The sequence below is a fragment of the Bidens hawaiensis genome, unplaced genomic scaffold (genome assembly GCF_021521415.1).
Source record: "Bidens hawaiensis isolate Kalapana, Puna unplaced genomic scaffold, B.hawaiensis_p1.1 tig00021047_1, whole genome shotgun sequence".
Taxonomy (NCBI): Eukaryota; Viridiplantae; Streptophyta; class Magnoliopsida; order Asterales; family Asteraceae; genus Bidens; species Bidens hawaiensis.
In genome coordinates, this window is record NW_027493261.1 from 303243 (window position 1) to 328202 (window position 24960).

Here is a 24960-nt window from a genome sequence, read left to right on the forward strand (position 1 = left end):
TGCTTTGAGAAAGGTTAATACACAATGACTTGTTTAACAATTTGTTTAGATAAATAATGTGTACATATATATTGAAACAAAAATTTATGAAGGTTCATAAGAATCTTAACGAATACATTAGCGCTTAACTGCAGGATCATAGTCCTTAACATGTTTGAAACAAAAACCTATAGGATTCATCATTAATATATAACATATTTTTAATAAAATATATAAAAAAATTAGGTTAAATATATAAACAAGTTACTGACATGTTTTTAACTAGTTAATACACGAATTTAAATATGTTGATCAGTGTTAAAATCAAACATAAACCTGTTAATACATGTGTCATGTCATGTTAATAGGTTCATGTAAAAAATTGTCAACTCTAAGCAATCCCGACTCGACAACTTGAAAGTGGATCACAACTCTGCGGGGGGGGGGGGGGGGGGGTGTTATAGTTACACATACATGAAGGTGACTTTCATAATTAGGTTAGCGTTAGAGGGTTGTTTATGTAACTCTCTACAAAGAATATGTATATTAATTTGATATTTTGTGATAAAACACATACATCAAGTTTATGATTCCATTCTTGATTTTTCCTGTGTCTTTATTAAAAAAAAATATTGGCATTGATCATCAAGCCTACAATTACCGGAGCTATAGTAGGCTAGCGACAATCCTCAAAAGTCGGACCATCAAAATGAAACATGTAACATGCCTATCTAAGCTTACTCAACAAATTTACGTAATTCACGTATCAACTAAACTATCATATGTCACAACTGTTTCTACAATCCATCTCATACAAGTGCTTAAAATTTTATAATATCTTCTTGTTTTTACAGGCAGGTACTCTATTTATACAACTAAAAGACATATTTGATCATATGTAATTTATTGGTTTGTCTTAAGACTCTTCTTTGTTTACTTAAACCTTGAAGAATTTAGGTAATGTTTAGTATGTGGTAATGAGATAAGGAATGGAATAGCCTATTTAAAGGGAATGAAATTAGTTTGTTTGGTTGAAGAATGGAAAGAAATCATCTATTACAAAAGGAACGCCATTCCTTCCATTTCATTCCTCCCACACCCCCTTCTTTCATTTTGATTCCATGCTATTCTATTTTTGGTTTTGTGACAATCGTCAATTTCAGGTTAACTCCGTTAACTCCGTTAACTCAACTTCGTCAATTCAAACTTAAAGATCATTGAATCTATAACGCACACTTCATTACATTTAAACTAGGGTTTAAATGACGCTTGACACTTACTACATGTGTAGTCTTTCGGGAATTGCACCGAAACGCAAACGAGTTGACGCAAACAATTGGCGAATAAACGAAAAACGTCAAAACAATAATTATGTGATAATTATGTGTTAGACTTATGTGTTATGTGATAACATTGTTATAAACGTTAACTCAATGTGCTAGAACTAGTTAATTAAGCTAGAAAAGTACAAACTAGAAGTTGAGGGACTAAAGTGTAACGTATTATTATTATTAATATTATAAAACCCTAAACTCTCTTCCCTCTTTCTCTCCCAAACCCGACGGCAGCTCTAAACCCCCCCCCCCCCTGCGATCGGCCTCCATATACACACATACTACAATTCTTTGATCTTGTCTTTCACAATTGAAGCATTCTACATCCGTTTCTAGCCATCCTCTACCTTCCTATTGCTTGTATTGGTGTTTTTGAAGGTATAATTATAAACCCTAGGTCCGATTTTCATATGTATATGTGTTCATATGTTTTATCTTGATTGGATGATGTATTGATTGTGATTTGATAACTAGAATTGATGTTATCACATGTTAATTGTTTGTGTCTTTGATTTGAGTTCAAACAAAAACCCTAATCATGTATGTAATGTGTAATTGATGTGCATGGATAGTGATTATGGAGTCTAGAGTGTTATATGAACGGATTATAGTCTACAGATGGTTAATATGTTGAGTTTTGTTGCAAACAGTTTCTGGACAGATTGTGTTATTGAAGTTTAATTGACTGTAACGGGGTGTGAATGTGAAAATTGGTTGAGATTATTGATACTACAGTAAACTAGGTTGAGTCTAGTTTCTATAGAATATAAATTTGCAATTTTTGGACGTGTAAAAGTTAACCTTTATGATTTTACAAAAACGTTGTGCAAAGCTGAGTTGTTAGACCTGCTGTTAGGTTGTTTTGTAAATATTATATCTCATGAACTACAAGGCCAAATGGGTTGGTTCCACTTCTGGAAGTTGACTTGTTGAGTTAGGAACCTAACCCAAGTGGTCTTGCATTTATTGGATTTTTCGTTTAACGGGAATTTCAAATAACATTCTGTTGCGCATAAATTTGACTGCGATAAGTTTGCTGTGGTAAATTGATCTTTGTGAGAAATATGTATGGAATAAAAATACAACAAAATATGTTCTGGAAACCTAACACATACATGCTTTTGTGATGATTTTTGGTAAATTAATTGTGATGCTATGATCGGTGGAATAGACTAGTTTTTCAAGTAGAATTCTGTCGTTAAGAAACTAGTTGCTGAATTTTGTGAAAGTTGCATGAAACATGGTGATTGCTAAATTATTATCATGTTTTGACCAAATTGCCCTTGCGGGGAATAATTGCTAATTGATTGTCATGATTTGACCAAATTTCCCTTGCGGGGAATAATTTCTAGTTAATTGTTATGTGATGACCAAATTGCCCTCACGGGAAGTAATTGCTAGTGATGTACATTATGAATACATGACACGTAAATAATTGCTCACACATGTAACGTATCACAAATACACTTGTTAAAGTCACACACGATTCACAAACGAAACACGAAACATGTTGTGTGCATAGGTATTATGTGCCGAGTCTAGGGACTCGATAATAGTTCCGACACTTAGAAAATCTCTTTGTTGTTTTAGAACGCTAGAGAGAGTTTTCTGTGACGCGCATCACTTGGTGATTTATTTTTGGGAATTCTTCGCAAACAGTGAGTTTCACTTACCCCTTTAAACTGTTTTAAACGCTTTTCACTTGGGGGAGATAACATACTCCGATAAACGCATTTAAGATTTTGTTAGTAAATTATATATCACTTGTAAAGGCTAAGTGGCAAACGAAACATTTGAAGTCCTACACATCGAACCGGTTAATATTTGGAATAGCGAGTCACTGTTGAGTAGTACTACTGGGTTTGACAAACCCCACCCAACGCTAAACTCGACTGGAGGTGGAGTGGGTGTAATTTTGGCTAACACGTACCATGGTCTGGATGACCTGGTGACAAGGCACTTGATAAACAGTCAGCTTCGGTGTCGAACACTTAGTAATACTTGTTGTATAGGCTAGCTACCTATCGATATATAATTGATTTAACACTATCTGGTAACGCAAAACGCTAAACGCAAAACGCTGAACGCAAACGATAAACGCTTTACTTTATATAAACTTGTGAACTCACCAACCTTGTGTTGACACTTTTAGTATGTTATTCTCAGGTAGCCGAGGCGGGCGCGCGGTATAGGATCATGCATGGTTTTTGAACATTCTGATATGCAAACATGTTTTTAACTATTATTACTTGGGTTTTTAAGTCGTCCTGCGTGACGCAACTTTTGACTTTGGTTTTTACGCTTCCGCGCTTATTTTCATTTAAACGTTTTTATAGTTTGATTATAACTAATGATTCTGATCCTGTTAGTTCACACCCTCTGACGGTAAAACTCCGTTAGTGGATTTTGAGGGTGTGACAGATTGGTATCAGAGCCATTGGTTATAGCGAACTAGAAGCTGCATGCATACCAGACTATAACCGCAACGACCCATTAGTTATAATGATACGCACCTCATAAGTTTGTGTAGTCTTTGTTATCTTATCTCTTTACCTCTTTCACTCATACGCGCGCATACACGGCTCACCTGTAGGGATGTCGACGCCACCATCATCACCATCTGATCAGATGACTCATGCTCATGGGAAGGAGCCGCAGTTACCCACCTCATCGCCACCTCGTGTAGTCCCGGAACTCGAAGCTCCCGCACCAAAGAGGTACCGCTTATCCGGAGGCATGTACGAAAACGAAGTTAGCTGGGATTGGTACCCTAATATGATCAGACGTATGGTCTATCACGAACAAGTTCCCCTGCTACCTCACCCGAACCATCCTGCTTATCCCAACACCTTACCACCCATAACCGAACCTGTAGAGCGTGTGCTCGCAGCTGTTGTTTCTTGTTTGGAGCGTGATGTTGGTTACATGCGCTATACGAGAGCGAACGTTTCCGGACTGTTAAAAGATGGAACCGAAACTAAGGAGGAAATTTCCCGCATGGCAGCGGCAATGAAGGAAATGTAAGAGGCTAGTGATCAACAGATGAAGATTATGAGAAAGATGCAAGCCGAGATGATAGACTTGCAAGAGCAACTCCAAGTAGCAAGGACCTGAACCGAGATAGCTTTAGAGCGCTGCGATGTCTTACAAATGCAAATTGCTCAGAACGCAGCCGAACCCGAGGCAGAGCCTGAGGCAGAACCTGAAGCCGAGCCTGAGGCAGAGCCTGAAGAGGAACCCGAAGAAGATCCCGAATAGGAGCCTGAGGAGGATCCCGAGGAAGATCCCGAGGAGGAACCTGAAGAAGAACCGGAGGAAGAACCGGATGAGGAGGAGGCACACTCAGAGGTGTCCTCAGACGATGACATCTAAGGATGATAACACCTAGATGGAGGGGTTGTCTCCATCCAAACTATTATTTTCTATAATTTTAAGGATTGATTTGAAATACTTTGTAACGAATACAATGGTTTTAATCATGAATTTTTATTTGGATTAATATATAGTTGTGATGTGATGTTTGTTTTCTTATTTCTTTCCTGCCTATCTTTTTATTACATGTATGGCGTGTTGCATATGAAAGAAAAATTCATGTCTAACATTTTATGCTGTGATTCTAGGAAATGGCTGGAAGAAACGCTGGTCACAGACGTGGTAACATCAACCTGACTGCAGCAGAACTCCAAACTCTGCTAAATGACCATGCGGCGGCCGCTCTAGCCGCACATGTACAGAACCAAGCTGGAGGTCCAATTGGAACGTGTACCTTCAAGAATTACCTTGACTGCAAGCCCAGTACGTTTAAGGGCACCGAGGGAGCTATAGGCTTCCTGCTTGGGCTGAGAAGGCCGAGTCGGCGTTTGAGATGTGTAATTGTCCCCCTGCCAGTAGGGTCAAATTTGCTGCTGGAACACTTGAAGATTCTGCCCTCACATGGTGGAATTCAAACGTACAGATCCTTGGATTGGAACTGGCTAACGCGATGAACTGGGAGGAGTTCAAAAACATGATGCGAGAAGAGTACTGTCCTAGGGAGGAGATTGCAAAGTTGGAATCCGAGTTTTGGTCATTGAAGATGGTGGGTTCAGAAATCGAAGCCTACACTACCCGCTCTCACGAGTTAGCCGTGATGTGTCCACGGATGGTAGACCCGCCGAGTAAGAGGATTGAAATGTATATTGATGGGTTAGCACCGCAAATTCAGGGCATGGTGACGTCTTCCAGACCAGCCACGATTCAACAAGCGATCCGGTTAGCTCACAAACTGACGGATCAAGCAGTGACCCAAGGTGCGTTACCACCTAGGGGTTCAACCACTAAAGCCCGTGACAACCCGAGTAATGACAACAACAGCAACAGCAACCCGAGCAGCGGAAAGAGAAAGTTTGACAACACCAGATTCTCATCCTCGAACCTCCCACAGCAACAGCACTACCGTAAGCCCGAATTCACTCGGAGCTTCAACAATCAGAGTCACAACAACAATAACAACGGTAGCGGGCAGGGTTCGAACGGATATGCTGGGAAATATCCGAAGTGCAACAGGTGCAACTATCATCATGCTGGCCCGTGTGACCGTGTCAAGTGTCTGAGATGCGGAAATATGGGTCACCAGGCAAAGGAATGTAGAGGAGACCTTGCGGCAAAGGGTGCTCCTAAACCACCTATGACGACGAAGAGATGTTTCGAATGTGGGCAGGAAGGTCATTTCAGGAAAGATTGTCCCAAGCTGAAATAGAACGACAACAATGGAGGTAATGGAAGTGGCAGTGGTGGTGGAAACAATGGTAAAGGAAGAGCTTTTGTTATTGGGTCAGGTCAAGCCCGCAATGATCCGTACGTGGTGACTGGTAAGTTCCCTGTGAACGATTGTTTTGCTTCTGTATTGTTTGACACTGGAGCTGATAGGAGTTTTGTGTCGAAAGCCTTTAGTCAACTCTTAGACTTAACTCCAACCCCGTTAGATGCTAAGTTTCCTGTTGAATTAGCTGACGGTAAGACTATAGTAACGACTCATGTACTTGCGGGATGTAAGTTAAAACTGTCAGGTCATGTTTTTGATATCGACCTTATTCCTTTTACGCTTAGTAGTTTCGATGTTGTGGTCGGCATGGACTGGTTATCTGAGAACCGAGCGAAGATTATATGTCACGACAAGATAGTCCACATTACTACCCCTTCCGGCGAGATCATTTCGATCCGGGGTGAGAGAAGCGGCATGACCACCAGCGTCATTACCCTCATGAAGGCGCAGAAGTATCTACGAAAGGGTCATCCGGCAATTTTGGCGCAGATTGTTGAGAAATCCGCGGAGGAGAAGCGAATTGAAGATATACCGATTGTGCGAGATTTTCCGGAAGTTTTCCCGGAGGATTTGCCTGGACTCCCTCCCATTCGACAAGTCGAATTCCAAATCGAGTTGACACCTGGTGCAGCACCCATAGCACGAGCCCCGTATCGGCTCGCACCGGCGGAGCTTCAAGAGTTGTCCACCCAGTTGCAAGATTTGTTGGTGTTGGTACATGTTTGTCAGTAGTTCATAGTCTAGTATTTGTTATCGAGTCTGTAATATAGTTAATGGTTTGTTTATGTTTTGTTTTGTAAACTAGCGAAGTTATCAGCAAGTTCGCTATGGCGAACTTGCTGATTTAGCGAGGTTACTGACAACTTCGCCAGTGGCGAAGTTGTCGTGTTTAAATACACTGTTTCAGCCGAAACAGAAGAGGACGTGAGTTAGGGTTTTTGGTTACGCTTTGTTTCGTTTTGTTCTCTGTAACAGTGACTTACTGTCACGTGTTTAGTTATTCAATATAACGTGTTTACCTTATAGCTCGTGTTCATTGTTCGTGTATTCAATCTCTACAATATCTACACTCGTACCTATATACGCAGGGATTCCGCACCTGCGTTGTTAGAGATTTCCCGTGTACGATCCGCGTTCAGGAACCTACAATTGGTATCAGAGCCATCGGCTCGATTGTGAGGTTCGGGATTTCACGCGGGTGTAGATTTCGTTTCATTTCGGGTGTTACCGGGACGAGTTTTTGGTGTGTTTATTCATTCTAGCTACCTACCAGTGTGTTTAAGCCTTTAAACCTTCAAAATTCTCGTTAAAATCCGAGTTTCAGATCTGAACTGTTCTTCGCGTTCATCGGGCGAAGTTGCTGAATTCAGGCGAAGTTGCCGTCACTGGAGATTAGGGTTTCGGCGAAGATATAAGGATTAGCGAAGTTAACCACAACTTCGCTTACCTCATAAGTTCGCCAAAGCGAAGTTATCCGTAACTTCGCTTACCACCCAACTTCGCTTACATCCTAAGTTCGCTCATTCTAAGCGAAGTTATTCTTAACTTCGCCAAGTCAAGCGAATTTAAGATCCAGCGAAGTTCTTGTTCAGCGAAGTTAACTTCCAGCGAAGTTATTCTTAACTTCGCCATCTGAGCTGTTTTAATATTTTTTTTTTGTGTTTTTCAGGTTTTTCAGGTTTTCGCAAGGATGTCCGCGATTAACATCTCAGATTTAGTCAAGATGGAGGTAGAGGCGGGGTCAGCCACTAAGGCCCCGAGGTTGATGAAGGGAACGGACTTCGTGGCATGGAAGGACAGGTTCATCCAGTATATCAAATATCAGGACGCCAAGATGTGGGTGTGCATGCAGGATGGATATGTACCTCCAACCATGCAATACGAAGGACGTGATGTGGTGAAGAAGTACAGTAAGATGGATGACGAGGAGAAGAAAATGTATGAGGCTGAGAGTAAGGCCCATGCTGCTATTACTATGGCACTACCTCAAGAAGTTCTTCATACATTCCGAAAGTACACTTCTGCAAGAGAGCTCTGGGATGCTCTGGAAAACAGATTCGAGGGGAACGTGGGTATACGTGCCTCAAAAATTAAACTTTTAAAAACCCAATTCTCCGTCTTCAAATATTTGAAGAATGAATCCTTAGATGATATTATCACCCGATACTATCACTTAATGACAGAGCTTAGCAACTATTCAATTGCCTATCGAGAGGAGGAGATCGTTGAAAAGCTTCTAGATGCTCTCCCACCGAAGTGGGAAATGTATACCGTGTTAATGAGGGAAGACAAAGACTTTCCTAACTGTGACTTAGAAACTGCAGTGAACAAGCTCAGAACGTATGAGCTAAATATGGTTCGAAAGGAGACACCCACAGACCAGATACAAGACCCTGGTATGTATGGTGCTAAAGTTAACTCAGGCTCAAGTTCAATGCCTGAATCTGCTGCATTTTATTCGAAGGGGGAGTCAGGTTCTGACTCTGCACATGAAGGAAATGTTTCTGTGAACTCAAATGGGGACGTATGTTTTGTTGCTGGAGGATCTAGTGCTTCAAAGCCTCAATCCTCTACAAGTGGTTATTCAGCTGGTCCCACAAGCAATAATTACACCAAGATGCCTATGAGTGTAAAATCTGCTGAAGAGCAGTTTGCAGTCTACGCTTCATTTATTGCTTCATACGAGAATTATGTCCAGGGGAAGATTGTGGACCCTGCCGTTCTTGATGAGGATTATGACCAGATTGATGCTGACGATTTGGAAGAAATGGATTTGCAATGGCAAATGGCAATGATCGTGAGACGGGTAAAACGTTTTATGAACAAAACAGGAAGAAAGTTTGTTGGTGGTAGGCCTGGATTTGACAAATCAAAAGTAAGGTGCTACAATTGTCAACAGTTCGGGCACTTTGCTAGGGAATGTAGGAATGAGAGAGTTGAACGGGGACAAGTTAGGCCTAACCAACACTCTGGAATTAACCGCGAGATCAATGCCATGTTAACTAGAGAGGCAGGAGAATACAACTGGAACCAACACTCAAGTGGTTTGGGTGAACAAGCACACATAGCTGAGACTGAAGCTGTAGAAGTTGAGAAGGTTGATGGAGAGAAGAAAGCAAATGAAGAAGAAACTGCTTTCATGGCGAACGATCAGGATGGTAGATCCAAGGTATGTCCCAAAATTATTTGTGCTAATTGTGAAAATTTGACTGAGCAACTAACCAATATAACTGATCAGTATGTCAAATTAGATGCTGAGTTTAAAACTGTTAAAGAAGATCACCATTTCATTAAAGCAAGAGAAAACAGTTATAAAGTTAAGATAAAGGCTTGTGAAAAAGACATTAAAAGTCTTAAAACTAAACTTGCTGAGAAAATAGAAATTATTGATCTTAGTTATGAGGTTTTGGAAGAAAAGACAAAATTGATTGCTGATAGAGATAAACAGATTGCTGACCACCAGGTAAAGGTGGTGGAACTGAACCGCAAACTTGAGCAGTTCAGAAACTCCTCGGCTATCCTTGATCACCTTGTGAGTGATCCAAGTACCTCTGCAAAGAGGGCAGGAATCGGATACCACGAGGTTCCACCACCCTTTAACCATAATTACACTTATAATCCAAGTGTTCAGAAATCTGTTGATTTTGAGATTGCTCAGTCAACCCCAATTAGAATTACTAGTGTCAAACCAAGTGTTAGCTGTGGCGAAACAAGTTCGCCTGTTTCTAGTGTGAATATTTCTGTATCAAGTCCAGTCTCATCAGATTCGGATATGTTGTCCGAATCTGGTCAGACAAAAGAAAAGGTAGAATTACCCACCAGTGGAGATAATGATAAAGTTTCTAAAAAGAGTTCTCCACTCAATCCGTACGTCCCACCTTATGTGAGACGAACGGCTGGTAATACTACCTCTACATCCAAACCAACATTTGACAAGAAAATGGAGAGTAGATGTTGCTTTAGATGTAACAGGTTAGGACATCTTGTTGCAGATTGTCCTTTGAAACCGAGATTTAGAGATGTGAAGCCAAATAAAAATGAGAATAAGCGTCATTTTATTCCAGCTAAAAATGAAAACTTTAAAAATTGCCAAAATGTAACGAATTCAAGTTTTCATAAAAACCAACCTCATTTTTACAACCAAACCACAAGAAATAACACTTTCTATTCTCAAAGGTTTGGAAGGCATTACACTCAATCTGCAGGGAGATTCCCTAACAGGACGTACAGAAATTATCCTGACGCTAACTTGAGAAAGCCAGGGTACGGGATGTATCGATCCAAGACCAACTGGTCTTGGGTCCCAAGATTCTAACTCATTGTTTTATTGTGCAGGAACAGTTGAACAGGGCTGCCAACAATCTTTGGATTGTAGATAGCGGCTGTTCCCGGCACATGACTGGCAACAAACACTTGTTGCAAGATTTAAAACCTGTTCAGGGAGCTAGAGTTAGTTTTGCTGGTGAAAGCGGAGGAAGAATAACTGGGAGAGGAACAGTGTCGAATGGGAGAATGACACTTGAAAATGTAAATTTTGTGGAGGAATTAAAGCACAATCTGCTGAGTGTGTCGCAGATCTGTGATAAAGAATATACTGTCCATTTCACTAAGAATGAAGCAATTGTATTGAAGCCTGGTTTTCATATACCAGAAGAATGGATAGTAATGAAAGCTCCACGTGAAACGAATACATACGTGATGGATATGAGGTCTACTGAAATGGCCACCAGAGAATCCTGTTTAATGACAAAGGCAAGCGAATCAGAATCAGAGTTATGGCACAGGAGAATGGGACATATTCATCTTCGTAAGATGAACTTCATTGTCAAAAATGGGCTTGTGATGGGTGTTCCCTTAAAGAGTTTTAACTTTGAAGATAAATGCATAGCGTGCAAGAAGGGAAAACAACACAAGAAAAGCCATCTCACCAAGACGATCAACTCAATTGCTGGTACTCTAGAACTACTTCATATGGATCTCTTCGGTCCGGTGAATGTACAAAGTCTAGGCGGTACTTCTTACTGCTTGGTGATAACTGATGATTACTCACGATACTCGTGGGTATATTTTCTGAAAACGAAAGACGAGACGACTCAGATGGTGAAGAATCTAATTACAAAAGTCGAGAACGTCATGAGTAAATCAGTTAAATTCATCAGAAGCGACAATGGGACAGAGTTCAAGAACTTTGAGATGGAAATCTTTTGTCTTCAGAAGGGTATTGAGCATCAATATAGCGCTCCGTATACTCCACAACAGAACGGAGTAGCTGAAAGGAAGAACCGAACGTTGATTGAAGGAGCCAGAACTATGCTGGCCGACTCAAAGCTTCCTGTGATGTTCTGGGCTGAAGCAGTTGCTACAGCCTGCTATGTTCTGAATCGGGTGTTAACCGTTAAGAGACTTGGAAAAACTTGTTACGAGCTTATGCACGGAAGGAAGCCCAACTTGTGTGGTCTTGAACCTTTTGGGTCTCCTTGTTCGATTTTGAAGACTAACTTGAAATTTGGTGAAGTAGCCGATGAGGGAATTCTAGTCGGTTATGTTGTTGGGACTCCCAACAGACGGGTCTTCAATACGACAACTTGCAAGGTGGAGGTGGTTTGTAACACCGACATTACTAGTTATCAACCGCCAAAACCAAGCAATGGACCTGCTGAGCTTTTTGACTATGTTAAACTGTTTAAGTCGTTTAACGTACCTAATTTGGAAATTGCTGAAGAAGACGAAAGAGTTGTGACGAAGATGATATTTGATGAGGAAGAGGAGCTAGTGCAACATCAGATGACAGAAAAATCTCAGCCTTCCACATCAAACCCTATCGATACCCCTGCGGCCTCAACTGAAGATGAGTTTATTAATCCTTTTCACTCTCAGCCTGAAACTACCATAGATGAGATCTCTTCAAACTTGGAAGACAATTTACATGTCGGTGCTGTTCCGACCACGAGAATTCACAAAGATCACCCTTTGGAGAATGTTATAGGTGATGTGTCCTCGGGTGTACAAACCAGAAGTAGCCTGAATGAGCACACCTGTGTTTATTCAAGCATAAAAGAAACAGGTATAATGAATGAATGTTTGTACTCCTGCTTTATAAGCCAAATTGAACCGAAAAATTATCAAATGGCTTTGAAGGACAGCTCGTGGGTCGAAGCTATGCAAGAAGAGTTGGCTCAGTTCGGGAAAATGGAAGTTTGGACTTTGGTCGAAAAACCAAAGAATGTGCACGCTATAGGCACGAAATGGGTGTTCAAGTGCAAGAGAGATGAAAAGGGGATTATTGTGAGAAATAAGGCGAGGCTGGTTGTTAAAGGTTTTAATCAGCAAGAGGGTATTGACTACAATGAGGTTTTCGCTCCTGTTGCCCGGTTAGAAGCGATTCGATTGTTTTTGGCGTTTGCTGCTTTCAAAAAGATGAAGGTGTTTCAGTTGGATGTAAAGAGTGCGTTTCTTAACGGGAAAGTTGACGAGGTTGTGTATGTTGAGCAACCACCGGGTTTTCCTGACCCAGACTTTCCTGATCATGTATACAGGTTGAGCAAGGCGTTATATGGTTTACATCAGGCACCTCGTGCCTGGTATTCAACGTTATCGGACTACTTGCTGGAAAATGGTTTTGAAAGGGGTTTGATCGACAGTACGCTGTTTGTGAAGAGAGAAGGATGTGACTTCTTACTGGTTCAAGTCTACGTGGATGACATCATTTTTGCTGCATCAAGAATATCCATGTGTCAAGATTTTGAGGCTGTCATGAAGAAACGATTCGAGATGAGTGCTATGGGTGAACTAACTTTCTTTCTAGGATTGCAGGTTGATCAGAAGAAAGATGGAATGTTCATTCATCAAACAAAGTATGTTCATGATGTGCTGAAAAGATTCAAGATGGAGGACAGTTCTCCATATGACACTCCAATCTGCGTCAATCACAAATTGGGAGCTGAATCAGATGGTGACGCAGATGTGGACCCTACTCTGTATCGGGCGATAATAGGTTCTTTAATGTATTTAACTGCTTCTAGGCCTGATATAATGTTTTCTGTTTGTCTTTGTGCTCGCTTTCAGGCAAACCCAAAGGAATCTCACATGAAAGGTGTGAAGAGGATTTTGCGGTATCTCAAGGGCAAGCCGAAACTAGGATTGTGGTACCCAAAGGGAGGAGACGTTGAACTGGTGGCATATACTGATTCTGATTATGGAGGTTGTAATCAGAGTCGGAAGTCAACAACAGGAGGCTGTCAGTTTCTTGGAGGAAGATTAGTTTCCTGGCAGTGCAAGAAACAGACATCAGTCGCAATTTCAACTTGCGAAGCTGAATACATGGCAGCATCCAACTGCTGCTCTCAGGTTTTATGGATTCAGCAACAATTGCGCGACTATGGTCTGAATTTCTTACTCACTCCTATTTTAATTGATAACACTGCCGCCATCTCAGTAATTAACAATCCCGTGAAGCACAGTAAAACTAAGCATATTGACATTCGTCATCACTTCATACGGGATTGTGCTGAGAAGAAACTGATCAAGATCGAAAAAGTTGATACACTTGAAAATTTTGCTGACTTGTTTACAAAAGCGTTTGATAAATCCAGATTTCAAAACCTAATTGAACTAAATGGGATGATCAATCCCGAGTAACCATGTCTTTGTTTTTGATTTAAAAAAAAAAAAAAAAAAAAAAAAAAAAAAAAAAAAAAATGAGTCTTTATTGCTTAAAATTAGTCGGTTACCTCGGTTTGATGGACATCTCCTCGGATATGTTTTGGTCCTTGTTTTCGACTTAGGAAATGAGGATAGCCATTAACCGGAAGACTGAAAGTAACTGGGGCAGTGTTGACATGTTTTTCTTTCAGTTGCTGAAAATTAGTCGGTCATTCTTAGTAAGAAGGACACATACTTGCATGTGGTCGGTCCAGCTGATCCAATGGATCTTCAGGATAGCCGTTTACCTGATGACTTTGACATGATTGGGGCAATTGAATTCAATACTTTATTTTGGGAAATGAAATTACTTTTCAAGTCTATTACTTCGTAAGAAGTTCTTTGCTGTGTTTAAAAGAAAATTGATCCACCCTTGGAAAATGATATATATACTGACTATGTGTGCCTAACTAGTGAAGTTATTAAGCTTAAAAGGCTTTAGAACAGTCATTGTATGTCATGGTAATTTTAATGGTGCGTAAAAGTGTATGTGATACTAACCTAAATTTACTCGAATTTAATGTGGAAACTCCTTAAGAGTTTTGCATGTCTTCATACATATCTTTTCGAAGGATAGGCAGAAAAGCAACTACCCAGTCATACACGAGCCCGTGAGTGTTCTGATTCCCGTGAAGAAAGCATTTCAAGACACTGCAGTGATCCAGATTCGGGACTTGCAGTAGTTTAGTACTCCGATGAAAACTCTTATGTGTGATTATAAAAAAAAAAAAAAAAAAAAAAAAAAAAAAAAAAAAAAATGTACTTATGAGAAGTAGTGACAATAAACACGAGAACCGACACTTCTCAAGATTTCTCAAGTTTGGAGTAAGAAGAAAACGGGAAGCAGACAACGAGTATCTACAAGTTAATCAGACACTATGGGTCGAAGTCAATTCGGGGTGACTTGGGTATAGCCAAATACGCTTTGAGAATAGATAGAAGGCATCATTACCTCTGAGTTGTTGCCAACTTAAATTTTTGAGCTTAACTGAACCTTAATCCGTATCACAGAAACAATGAAAACCATTTAAGTTATTACATGCTTATAACCTGCTTCTCTATGTCATAATACAGCCAAACACGGATCCAAGTGACAGTCACGTAGTTAGTATGATTCCTGTTAGGATCTTTTCTAAAACATGGTGGTCCCCTGACTAGACTGAAATTTGATCCCTTGTTTCGTAAAATAAGTTTTTCCTATTTTTTAAGTTGTATTAATTTTGACTGGTTACTTGGACATGACCATTTTAGTTATAACTCTTTTTGGAAGCTTCCAAGGTTAAATGACAAATTTTTCAAACTTAAAGGGCTGATTTTGTAGTTACTGGCGAAGTTGTTGAATTTGGCGAAGTTGTTGAATTTGGCGAAGTTGTGCTTAACTTCGCCATGGCGAAGTTATTCGTAACTTCGCCAGACACAACTCCGCCCTATATATGTTCTGTTTCAACACTGTAGCTCTTTCATAAATCTTCCGGCGAACATAAAACCTCAAATCCTTCGGCGATCTTTATACTCAATCGTCTTTTCGATCTTGTGTTTCTTGTTACTATTATTCTTGTGGTATGTGTTATCACTTGTATCTTACCTCTCTCGTTCGTAATAGTTTACCCGGTTCGAGACCTTGGATCGTCGGTCTTTCAAAACCAAGTTTTTCCGACCCTTTGTTACGTGATCATGGACGAGCCTTACGTCTCAAATCCTTTGAAATATGTTGTTCTTCACTTATAAATCATCGATTTTGTCCGAAAATCATCGGACAAAATCGATTGAATCTGAACAGTCGCTGGTTCTGGTTCTGGCGAAGTTAAGGTTTTGGCGAAGTTATCCTCAACTTCGCCAGTGGCTGAAGTTCGCCAATGACGAAGTTGTCCCCAACTTCGCCCTCGGCTTAAGTTCTCCAGTGGCGATGTTAACCGTAACTTCGCCAAGAATTTAACTTCGCCTATTTCAAATGCCTTATCAGTTTTCAGACGAACTTAAGGACGAAGCGAAGTTGTCTCCAACTTCGCCTCACCCTTAACTTCGCCTGTACTGGTTACCTCACAACTTCGCACTTGGTTCTATGCGAACTTGTGGAATACACTACTGCTCTCTAACTTGTCTTGTTTGGTGCAGATATGGCTGCTGTTGGAGGAACTGGTGGTAATGACGGTGATGACCAACGACAATTCTTTCCATCCCACAACCAATATATCACCTTAGATCCAGATGCACGAGGCTTAGATGATTTCAGGGAGATTATCACATTTCTCCAGCGATCAAGGATATTTCATGCTTTAACGACAACACTGCCCATCTCCCTGCCAAACATTGAGGACTTCTGGAAGACAGCTTACCTTGATTGCAGGGCTGAGCCTTCGGTGATACGAGCAACCGTAAATGGCCAAAACATACAATTCTCTTCTGAGGATATACGGTTGGCTCTGCAGTTCGGTGCAGAAACCAGAGATGACCCTACGGAATTCACAGCTCCTTTCCGTGATGGAGCATATTTGAGAATGGGTTATTCGGGTCCGCTGGGGGACTCACAAAGGAGGAAAGGCTTTCTGCTGGACCAATGGCGGTTCTTGATGCATGTGTTGATTGTTTGCATGTCCGGCAGGAAGGGAGGGACAGACGGAATGGGGGCAACGATGCAATCGGCTATGCTTGCGCTGACTTATAATCGCAGATACTCATTTAGTCAGATGATATTCTATGAGATTGATCGCCAAATACGGGCTGCGGCGCGCGAGCGATTCACTATGTATCCGCGCTTCTTGCAGATGATTATCAATCACATTGCTCCGTCTCTACCGCAAAGGCGCCCGATACGATTCGTTGAGTGTGTCACTAAGCGTATCTTCGCTCAGTGCAGGACGTCAAGCGCTCGGAGCAACCCTGAGCGTCGTCCCAGGCATACTCCTCTTTTCGGGTATCTAATTAACCCAGAGTATGTCCATGCAGGCGGGGATGAGTTCAGGGATCCCCAACCACATCAGGCGGCAGCACCTCATGCTGTATCAGCTGCGCCTGTTGTCACTTCTGCTGCTGTGCCAGCTACTTCATCGCAGGCTGTGTCTGCTGCTGCAAACATTGATCTGGATGCTGCCTTCAGTGGACACGGTCTGTTCGATATGGATCTCTCGGGTTCTCAGATTTTGGGTACTACCTCAGCGGCTACTTCGGTAGCTGAAACCGAGCTGGATGAAACATTTGCTGAGGCCAGACGGTTGTTGGTGACTCGGGAGAGGATATCGGGTAAGCGACCGAGGGCTGTGGATGAGGATGAAGATGATGAAGATGAGGAAGAGGCAGTCCGACTTGTGCTGAAACGCTCACGTCGAGAACGACAAGGTATGGTCACTGGAGCGGGGGAGACTTCAAGGTTCGTACGATTTGCTCCGCCTGCCTTGTCAGGTATGTCTCTATTGCCTACTACTGCACAGGTTACTACGGTCGAGGCGTCGGCACCAGCAGTTGTGTCGCTACCACCCCAACTGGTTGATCCCCCGGTGGTAGTTGCACGCTTCGTCGACTCAACAATTACAACAACTGCAGGGTTACCTAGTGTACCACCTGCGGTCACTTCAGCTGCTACTTTTCCACCAACTCCATCGCCTGCTTCAGACTCTGAACGGATTGCTTCGCTGGAGCGTATTGTTGCTGAACAATCGAAGACCATTGACCGCCTGGTGGAAGCCAATCAAATCCAAGCCGCCCTCCTGGTAGAACACGGACGAACTATCGATGCCTTCAAGGAATTCTTGGCATCTCAGGGGGAGACGACTTGCAGGGGCGATGAGTTGAGGACAAAGAGACGACAAGATCATGACGATGATCCCAACGCACCTTCGGGTGCAGGTGGTGAGCTGCCAAGAACCTCTCAGGATCTTGGGGCTTCCACAGCTGAGGGGGAGTCAACTGATGCAGCGGGTGATGATGTTGTGGATGTTGATGACGATGCTGATGTTGAAGACGTCATCGATGCTTTGAAGGAGTTAGATGAGGAGGAGGTTGATGACTTTGTGAATGATGATGACGATGATGTGTTGCCCGTGGAGGAAATTGAAAGGATTGGAGAAAATATTGATGTGGTGAATGTGTTGGAAGAAGGAGAGATCGTGGATGACGCAGTGGAACATGAGATTCCAGCTGTTGAAAGAGCAGATTTGGGAGATGAGAATGTGGTAGATGATACGGTATGGGAGGAGCAACCAAATTGGAAAGAAGGGTGTGCTCAATGGTTTGTTAAAACTAAGAAGCCTGCAGTGCCAACAATGTTTAGAAAGACGTATAATATAAAGGGCTATGCAGAGTCGAAGAAAGGTATTATATGCTGGTTGTACGACAAAGAGTTGAAATTATTTGTGATCAAAAGGTACGACGGCATTCAATACTTTAAAAGATTATTGAGATCTCTAAACTCCCTACCGGAATGCGAGGTGAAAGAGTTAGCAAGACTGGGGCTAATTAACAGAAGTAACGATAATATGGCGAGAATTATTGAAAAGATCGTCTGGAAAGAAGCCATCAAAGACAAAAAGTTTGAACTGCTAAAGCCTCAGAAAGGAAGATTGATAGAAGATAAAGATAGGGGAATGAGGGCTGACGGAAAACCATGGATGGTTATGAAGTATAAACCAGTCCGACATCTGAAGGAAGTACCAATGAGAGTCATGCCCAAGAATGTCCTAACAGATCTGAAATGGTGGTATGTGGATTGCGAGACAGCTGAGGCGGTTATGGAAGATGAGGACGAACAAGAAGTTCTTCGGGTTTATGACCCGATGCATCTTGTTAATCTATCGCAGGCTGATCTGGAAGTGCTGAACAACAAGAAGATCTTCTACATTCCTGCTTGGAAGGATCAAGCGAGGAAATATCAAGGAGTTGTGTCGGTTTGTGTGAGAGAAGGGGCGCACGCGTGAAAGTGCAAGATTACAAGACTCAGAGATCAAGATATGAAGCTACTGCCAAGGGGGAGTCTGTTGGTACATGTTTGTCAGTAGTTCATAGTCTAGTATTTGTTATCGAGTCTGTAATATAGTTAATGGTTTGTTTATGTTTTGTTTTGTAAACTAGCGAAGTTATCAGCAAGTTCGCTATGGCGAACTTGCTGATTTAGCGAGGTTACTGACAACTTCGCCAGTGGCGAAGTTGTCGTGTTTAAATACACTGTTTCAGCCGAAACAGAAGAGGACGTGAGTTAGGGTTTTTGGTTACGCTTTGTTTCGTTTTGTTCTCTGTAACAGTGACTTACTGTCACGTGTTTAGTTATTCAATATAACGTGTTTACCTTATAGCTCGTGTTCATTGTTCGTGTATTCAATCTCTACAATATCTACACTCGTACCTATATACGCAGGGATTCCGCACCTGCGTTGTTAGAGATTTCCCGTGTACGATCCGCGTTCAGGAACCTACAGTTGGATAAGGGTTTTATCCGACCTAGCTCATCGCCATGGGGAGCCCCTGTCTTATTTGTCAGAAAGAAGGACGGGACTTTCCGCATGTGTATCGACTACCGGGAGTTGAACAAGGTGACGGTCAAGAACCGTTATCCTTTACCCCGAATTGATGATCTGTTTGACCAGCTCCAAGGATCGAGTTATTACTCGAAGATCGATCTGCGATCCGGTTACCATCAACTAAGAGTGCGCGAAGAAGATATTTCAAAGACGGCTTTCAGAACATGGTATGGTCACTACGAGTTTTCGGTTATGCCTTTTGGACTAACCAACGCACCAGCCGTATTTATGGATCTCATGAATCGAGTATGCAAGGCGTACCTCGACAAGTTTGTGATTGTGTTTATTGACGATATCCTGGTCTACTCCAAGGACAAGGCTGACCATGAAGAACACTTAAGGGTAATTCTGGAACTATTGAAAAATGAACAACTGTACGCTAAACTCTCGAAATGCGAATTTTGGCTTCGCGAGGTTCACTTTTTGGGACATGTAATCAACGAGAATGGTATCCATGTCGATCCCGGTAAGATAGAGGCCATCAAAAACTTGGAAGCACCTAAGACCCCGACTGAGGTGCGGCAATTCCTAGGACTGGCCGGCTACTACCGGCGTTTCATCGAAGGATTTTCAAAGATTGCCCAACCCCTCACCGCTTTGACTCACAAGAGTACTAAGTACAATTGGGGTGACGCGCAAGAATCCGCTTTTCAACTGTTGAAAACCAAACTCTATAGCGCCCCTATTTTAGCCCTCCCCGAGGGAACAGAGAATTTTGAGGTACATTGTGACGCATCGATACAAGGCCTCGGTTGTGTGCTGATGCAACTCGAGAAGGTTATAGCCTATGCCTCTCGACAACTACGGATTCACGAGAAGAACTACACGACCCATGATTTGGAACTCGGAGCTGTGGTGTTTGCCCTTAAGATATGGAGGCATTACTTGTACGGTACCAAGTTTACCATTTACACCGACCACAAGAGTCTCCAACATATCTACGATCAGAAGGAGCTGAACATGCGACAGCGTCGTTGGGTCGAGCTGCTTAAAGATTATGATTGTGCCATCAAGTACCACCCTGGCAAGGCCAATGTAGTGGCCGACGCCCTCAGCAGAAAAGAAACAGATAAACCCAGACGAGTGCGAGCATTGCAACTCACGATTCATACCAACTTACCCGATCAGATTCGCGAGGCGCAACTCGAAGCTTTGAAAGATGATAATCTTCCATCGGAACTCATGCGGGGCATGAACAAGCCACTTGAAACCAAATCAGACGGGGTCCGATATTTTGAGAACCGGATTTGGGTTCCACGATACGGAGAGTTGAGAACTCTGGTGATGGACGAAGCACACAAGTCCAGATATTCTATCCACCCTGGCTCAGATAAAATGTATCATGACTTAAAGGCACTTTACTGGTGGCCGAACATGAAAGCCGACATTGCCACCTACGTGAGCAAATGCTTGACTTGTGCCAGAGTCAAAATAGAATACCAGAAACCATCTGGCCTAGTACAACAACCGGAACTTCCAATGTGGAAATGGGAACACATTTCAATGGACTTCATCACGGGATTACCTAAGACACCGACGGGATGCGATACCATCTGGGTGATCGTTGACTGGTTGACTAAATCGGCACACTTCTTAGCGATTAAGGAATCGGACAAAATGGAAAGATTGACTCGCGTCTACATGAAAGAAGTGGTGTCTAGACACGGAGTGCCTGTCTCAATCATTTCTGATCGAGATTCCCGTTTCACTTCGCACTTTTGGAAGTCGCTGCAAAGCGCACTAGGCACCCGTCTTGATATGAGCACAGCATACCATCCTCAGACGGATAGGCAAAGTGAACGAACTATTCAGACCTTAGAGGACAAGCTGCGTGCATGTGTGTTGGATTTTGGAAAAAGTTGGGAACCTCACCTACCTTTGGTAGAGTTTTCGTGTAATAACAGCTACCACGCAAGTATTAAAGCAGCGCCGTTTGAAGCACTGTACGGACGGAAGTGTCGATCACCTCTCTGCTGGGCAGAGGTGGGTGACAGCCAAATCACTGGTCCAGAACTAGTACTCGAAACTTCGGAAAAGATTGTTCAAATCCGAAACCGCATGGCAGCAGCACGAGATCGCCAAAAGAGTTACGCCGACAAGCGCCGAAAACCTCTCGAATTTCGAGTGAACGATCAAGTGTTACTCAAAGTCTCACCTTGGAAAGGTGTGGTTCGCTTTGGAAAGCGAAACAAACTCAACCCCCGATATGTTGGTCCTTACCGGATAACGGAACGTGTTGGTCCGGTGGCGTACCGACTGGACTTACCAACGGAACTCAGTGGCGTACACAATGTATTCCACGTATCCAATTTGAAGAAATGTCTATCCGATGAAACCCAAGTAGTCCCTTTGGACGAACTGCAAGTTGATGAACAATTGCGCTTCATTGAAGAACCAGTCGAAGTTTTGGACTGGGAAACCAAAACACTCAAGCACAACAAAATTCCAATCGTTAAGGTTCGTTGAAACTCAAGACGTGGACCGGAGTTCACGTGGGAACGCGAGGATCAAATGATGAAAAAGTATCCTCACCTTTTTGAAGGGCTGACCAAACACCGGAAACCGCGAAACTCGGCAAATCGTCAGAAATCACCGGGGGTATGAATTAAATTTCGGGACGAAATTTCTTTCTACTAGGGGATGATATGACAAACTGAAAATTTTTCTTACTTTTTCAGACACTCATCACGACTTGACTCAAATTTTCGGGACGAAAATTCTTTAATATGGGAATGATGTGACAATCGTCAATTTCAGGTTAACTCCGTTAACTCAACTCCGTCAATTCAAACTTAAAGATCATTGAATCTATAACGCACACTTCATTACATTTAAACTAGGGTTTAAATGACGCTTGACACTTACTACATGTGTAGTCTTTCGGGAATTGCACCGAAACGCAAACGAGTTGACGCAAACAATTGGTGAATAAACGAAAAACGTCAAAACAATAATTATGTGATAATTATGTGTTAGACTTATGTGTTATTGTTGGTGCATGTTTTGTAACAGATGATCTTTTGTGTTTGTTAGAATTGAGAGCAACGGTCAAAGGGGAGTCTGTTGGTGCATTTTGTGACCGTCTCTATGCAATTCTGTTCAGCGGAAACGAAGTACGAAGTTAGAACAACTTCGCCATAGGCGAAGTTAGAACAACTTCGCCTTAGGCGAAGTTAGAACAACTTCGCCTACAGGCCCAAGCCCAAGCCCGCGAAGTTGTTTATATATATATGTGTGTGTCTTGTTTAGGTTTGGTTATCCAGAAAGTTAGAGGGTTTTGTGATCAGTTTATTTGTCTAGAGAGAAACCGAGAGGGAGAGTCGTGTGGGACGGCCCGAGGTAGAGCTCACCTCGGGTCGGCCGTCATTTGTTTTCGTGTTTGGTATGTAATGTGTTTCGGTTATTATATAAAAGATCTGTAGATGTGTTTACCCCATTCGTGTGTTTGTTCGTGTGTTTGTATGTGTGTAATCGTGTTCTTCGTCTTCTACACCATTAAACGAGTCTAGGAGGATTCCGCACTCCTAGACCTCGTGCGGATCTCGTATCGATCAGTGACGCCCCGGGGGGGCTTACAAGTGGTATAAGAGCCTTAGGCTCTTATGCTATGGTTCGAGATCTGTGTTTTGGTGTTTCTGGAACGTTTCTGATGCGTTTTTGGCCGAACAGCCGCCGCAGGCGAAGTTATGGGGTTCATGCGAAGTTGCCGCTTAAATTTTAGGGTTTAGGCGAAGTTATCAGTCAGTCGAAGTTATGGACAGGCGAAGTTATGGACAGGCGAAGTTAAGGAGGGACGAAGTTGACTTTTAGGCGAAGTTGACTTTTAGGCGAAGTTGACTTTAGGCGAATTTAAAAAAAAAAAATTGTTTGGAGTTTTCGTCTGTATGGCCAGGTGTACACGATTATTGTGAGACCGAAAACGTTGTTCCGTCAACGAGTGAAACTTGTTATCTCTTGGTCTTACGTGTGAACAAATACGTGTCAACTCTGGATATGGAGTTGAGGTTGTGAATGGGATATTGATTGAAACTGGATATTGACACATATTTGGGTGTTTGTGGGCAATGAAATAGTTGTTGTTCGAGGTTGACCAACTGAAGAAAGTCAAATTGAACTGAAGGTTTTTGTCATTACTGGATTGCGGTCAGAGCATATTATTTATGTTATTTTCAAGGCGTTCGAGAATTGGATCCTGAAACGTGATGCTTATTTATTAAAGTGAAAATTCTGGAACAAGTTGGATTTAATCGGGAATTAAAGTGTTTATGTTCTTGATCGTTATCCCTGGTGATTGAAGATGCTTCGGATTAATTAATGGTCATGTGTGTTAGATTCTGTCAAGGTGAGTAGTTGAAGATTAAACCTTATCGTATGCCGACGTGTTGGTGAAGTTGTGGAGGGAGCCCAACTTCACGTGTTGGTGAAGTTAGAAGAACTTCACGTGTTGTGAAGTCAGAAGGACTCACGTGATTGGTTGAGATGATCAATTAGGCACGGGGATGCATGCATTTCAAATACCTCAATCTATATAGTCGGAGAAGCTTACACTGAATGGGAAATCTGATATGGAAGACGCTGGGTGATTGGTAGATTTGTGAAGCTACAAGACAGTTTCAGACACGGCTGGTTGAAGAGCAAACAGAAGATCATCAGTTAAGAGGGAGTCTGTTGGTGCATGTTTTGTAACAGATGATCTTTTGTGTTTGTTAGAATTGAGAGCAACGGTCAAAGGGGAGTCTGTTGGTGCATTTTGTGACCGTCGCTATGCAATTCTGTTCAGCGGAAACGAAGTACGAAGTTAGAACAACTTCTGCCATAGGCGAAGTTATAACAACTTCGCCTTAGGCGAAGTTATAACAACTTCGCCTACAGGCCCAAGCCCAAGCCCGCGAAGTTGTTTATATATATATGTGTGTCTTGTTTAGGTTTGGTTATCCAGAAAGTTAGAGGGTTTTGTGATCAGTTTATTTGTCTAGAGAGAAACCGAGAGGGAGAATCGTGTGGGACGGCCCGAGGTAGAGCTCACCTCGGGTCGGCCGTCATTTGTTTTCGTGTTTGGTATGTAATGTGTTTCGGTTATTATATAAAAGATCTGCAGATGTGTTTATCCCATTCGTGTGTTTGTTCGTGTGTTTGTATGTGTGTAATCGTGTTCTTCGTCTTCCATACCATTAAACGAGTCTAGGAGGATTCCGCACTCCTAGACCTCGTGCGGATCTCGTATCGATCAGCGACGCCCCGGGGGGACTTACAGTTATGTGATAACATTATTATAAACGTTAACTCAATGTGCTAGAACTAGTTAATTAAGCTAGAAAAGTACAAACTAGAAGTTGAGGGACTAAAGTGTAACGTATTATTATTATTAATATTATAAAACCCTAAACTCTCTTCCCTCTTTCTCTCCCAAACCCGACGGCAGCTCTAAACCCCCCCCCCCCCCTGCGATCGGCCTCCATATACACACATACTACCATTCTTTGATCTTGTCTTTCACAATTGAAGCATTCTACATCCGTTTCTAGCCATCCTTTACCTTCCTATTGCTTGTATTGGTGTTTTTGAAGGTATAATTATAAACTCTAGGTCCGATTTTCATATGTACATGTATTCATATGTTTTATCTTGATTG

The 24960-nt window shown here is 42.2% G+C and overlaps 1 protein-coding gene across 1 annotated transcript in view; it reads left to right on the top strand.

Annotated features, from left to right (window-relative positions):
- The window catches only part of LOC143562706 (uncharacterized), a 233863-nt gene that overhangs the window by 151444 nt on the left and 57459 nt on the right, over positions 1-24960 (top strand). The window lies entirely within an intron of this gene.